Source organism: Acomys russatus, chromosome 9 (genome assembly GCF_903995435.1).
Source record: "Acomys russatus chromosome 9, mAcoRus1.1, whole genome shotgun sequence".
Classification (NCBI taxonomy): domain Eukaryota; kingdom Metazoa; phylum Chordata; class Mammalia; order Rodentia; family Muridae; genus Acomys; species Acomys russatus.
This window is the reverse complement of record NC_067145.1, coordinates 60,537,200-60,541,260: the sequence shown is the minus strand read 5'-3', so window position 1 is coordinate 60,541,260 and position 4,061 is coordinate 60,537,200. Positions and strand designations below refer to the sequence as shown.

At 40.2% G+C, this 4,061-nt stretch overlaps 1 pseudogene; it reads right to left on the bottom strand.

The window, feature by feature from the left end:
* Positions 1-3,255: 3,255 nt before the first annotated feature.
* On the bottom strand, positions 3,256-3,849 carry LOC127193691 (mitotic spindle assembly checkpoint protein MAD2A-like; annotated as a pseudogene).
* Between the last annotated feature and the right edge of the window lie 212 nt (positions 3,850-4,061).

Below are 4,061 nucleotides of genomic sequence, written 5' to 3'. Positions count from 1 at the left end.
AGGAGTAGATTCATTAATCTATTTTTTGTTCTACCTTCTCGCTATATTTCTATATTCCCCTTCTTTCTTTTCAACCCCTATCTCCAACCCTAAGCATGGAAGATAAAGGAAAAGAGAGACATCTCTGAGTTTAACCTTGTTTTCTCTCTAAATAAGACCAATAATAACTTGTAACCAACTTCTATTGATAATAACCCTCTATAGTACAAGAAAGCAACCAAAAACCTACCCAACCCCCTTAAAGGAAATGGGGCGTCATTCTCTTAAGGTTTCTTCCATCTGATTTGGGATGAATAGTACCTTTTAAGGGGCCCAAATAAAATAGAGGGAATGGTGGTACAGCATTTGTGGTCCAGTTTCTAAATGTTGAGAAATTCCAGGCTTAATTAGAGTCCTGTGTGGGACAGTTTGAAATGCTAGACCAATTGCGATTGGAAGCTTTTTTTGAAAGTGTCCTGGGAGCTGTCTAGTTCTGATGAGGAACAGCAACTGAAGCACTTGGTGCTGGAATATGAAGGATGCAGGATGTCAATGTCTAGCATGCTAAGAGGAATGCATCCTGTTGGGTCTGATCTGATGTCAGTATCTGGTTCTTTTGTTCTGAAAGCATATAATTTCTCACAAGCATTATACAATCCTAAAATTATAAGTATATAAGGTGTGTGTGATGCACAGAAAAATTAAGGTTGGCTTTCTGCTCTTTGTATGAGCAGAAAAAAAAAGACATCTGTAAATCTTAATTCAGGCCATATGCAGAAATGCATCTAATACTAATTCATAGGGGTTCTGTAGCCAACAAGAAGCATTGTCTATGCTCAGACATTCGTGTATCAGCCAGTCTCAGAGCTATTCCCACATAGTGAGATTAGTAATATAAGTTACCTTCTTGTTCTGCAGTTTAAATTCTTCATATCCTGAATGTATCATTGTCCCTCATTCTCTCCCGATCCCCTCTCCCTCCCTCATCCCCTCTCCCTTCTTCCCTTAGTCCTCAGAAAGGGGAGCACTCCTCCCCTAACATCTGACCTCAGCCTATCAAGTCTCATCTGGACTATCTGTAACCTCTTCCTCTGTAGCCTGGGAAGGCCGTCCGGCCAGGAGGAAGCGATCTAAGTTCAGTGGCCAGAGTGTATGTCCTAGGTAGTCCCTTCTCTACACATTTTGGAATCCACAAAAATGCTGCACTGCTACATCTGAGCAGAGAGTCTAGGTCCACAGTATACATGGTCCTTGGTTGATGTTTCAGTCTCTGTGTTGTGGTATAGTTATCCTATATTATGTGGCTAATATCCGCTTATGAGTGAGAATATACTATGTATGTCTTGAAGTGTATTTGGGTTTATCCCCAAATGATTGAAAGCTTGGATTTAAACACATGGATATCCACTGTCACAACTGCATTATTCACTCTAGCTAAAACATGCCAAACATCCACAGATAGAGAAACAAATAAACAGAGGCTGCCTTCTGCTGACAAAAGCTGAGTTAGTGTCTCAGGCCTTGGCCAAAGAAGAGTAATGAGGTTAGGTACGCAAAATTTGAAGGTGTGTCATAAAACTAAGTAAACAAGGTAGCATTTTGGGAAAATGTTTTAAAAACTCAAAATAATAATAAAACCCCACGGTAAACAAAAAGATCCCAACGCACACTTTGGTTTTAGCTTATGTGAGTCCAGGCTTGCCATGGCCTTTTCTTTACTGGAATTCTAACAGGGGAATTCATTCTCACATTGATTAAAATTTATTCCAGCAACTCACAGAGACTGGATTTCTCTGACCGATGGCAACAATAGGACCTTGAAGCCCTTGAGTGGTTCATCCCATTCTGGGCTTCATTGTAGGCCTTAATCGGCTAATTAGGAACAGGTTTCCTCTATAGGAAACCAGTGAGTTAGCTCAGGTCTGACTCAGGGACCTACCAGGCTATAACTGCATCTTGACTTCCCACAGAATAGAAGCTGTTTGACTGTTAGATGAAACACCTTTCTCCCAAGACAATCTTTAAAGAGGAAGGTATTCATCTGTTTGGAAACATAGGCCAAGTCTTTCCAACTAACGTCCAACAAAGCTCAGGTTGACTCCCTGACTTTAAAATGTGTATCTAAATAATATACAATATTTAGGAGGTTTGAAATGTTTGATATATGATCAGCTTCTAAGATTGTGATTTCACAGAATTCAATTATAAACCTCAAAATTATTATAAACTAAGTTGTTGTTTTTCTGGAAATTTTTTAAATGTTACAAAATTAAAACCAACACACCTATTAAGAGATGAAGGCAAAGGAATGAACTTGGTGCTCAAGGTCATAAGAAACACGAGGTTGACTTGTTACCACAGCCTGATATTTGAACTAATTTCAAATGACAGTTGCTGCTTCACATTAATTGCACTGTTGTGATGAGGAAAGGAGCACATAATCAACACGAACAATCCACACTCAATCCAATGCAGTATATGACTATATTAACAGCAAACAAAATATCAAAGACACTGTAACACAAATGTATTTGACCATGTCCCCTGGAGGGGGAGACCTGGTGGCACTCAGTGGAAGGACAGCAGGTAGCCAAGAAGAGACTTGATACCCTATGAGCATATACAGGGGGAGGAAATCCCCCTCAGGAACAGTCATAGAGGAGGGGAATAAGGGGAAAAGGGGGGGGGGGGGAGGAATGGGAGGATACAAGGGATGGGATAACCATTGAGATGTAACAAGAATAAATTAATAAAAAAAACACAAGAGGTAATTTTTTGTATCACTGTCATTTAAAGCTTGATTTATTAAAATAAAACATTAAAACAAGAGTTCTTTATTACAGAAATTAAACAGTATAAACTGCTTTGTGAGTTCAAGGTATATACATTAAAATCAAATAATTAACATGGATTTCAGTATGGGATCTATACAAGGAGAAAGAGAATGGACACAGTAAGACAGTGTTCACAGCTCTCAGAACTGAACAAAGCTTGGATTCCTCCTGCTGTATTTACAGCCCGATGCCTCTCTGGATCCTGGTCAAGATTCCTGAGCTAAATGGTTAGGAGAAGTATTTAGCTTTTTAACAAAAGTTTTTCTGTCTACAATGACCATTTTTAATGGAATGCATTCCACAATGCTAACAAAATCTTTTGGTTCCCCTAAAAACTGTGCAGCACTTCTGCTCTGGTGATTCTATGGCAAGTCCAGGAGGAACCAAAGAAATGGAAAAACAGGCATGTTTATCAAAGCAGGATCTGGCTTTCTCCTCCTCTTCAGTCATTGACAGGGATTTTGTAGGCCACCATACTGTTCACTTTCTGGATTGTGGTGGTGAATGAGCACAGACGGACTTCTTCAGAATTGGTTATGAATTGGAGTCCTGATTCTTCCTACTTTTCAGGTACACCCAAATCTTTGTCAGTGTAAATTAGCAGATCAAATGAACAAGAAATGTCCAACAGTGGCTGTGATCTGTCTGATCACGGAGTGGATTTCATCTTGGATGGCTTTCTGTGACTTTTCTCTAGAAACACCTTCCTCTTTTGCAGTTTTGTCACACTCAACATCCAGCCGCCATCTTTCAAGGACCTCGCCACTTTCAATTTTTGAGATGACCACCCCCAGGTTCTGAACTGAGCACTTGTACAGCCAATCTTTGAGCTGCTCCACCACGTTATTGAAATACTTTATGAGTTTGGGGTCAGTAGTTACAAGCAAGGTGAGTCCATATTTCTGCACTCGAGTAAAGGTTTCCAACGGATAAATGCCACGCTGATACAAAACGCTGCTGATGCCAAATGAAAAGAACTCCACCACAATTTCCTGCTCAGGGTGACGCCTTGCTCCCAGGCGAGCTGCTGTGCCATCACTAGATGGGATGGAGAACACTGCCAACCTCACCGCACACGGCAACCTCACAGGTCCTCGGATTACATGGTTTTTCAATATCCAGTTCCTTGAATATATTTTTATATATTTTGGATATTAGTCCTCTATCAGATGGAGTTTGTAGAAATATTTTTCCATTCTGTAGGCTGATGTTTTCTTTTTCCAAGTGATGGTGTCCTTTGCCTAGCCC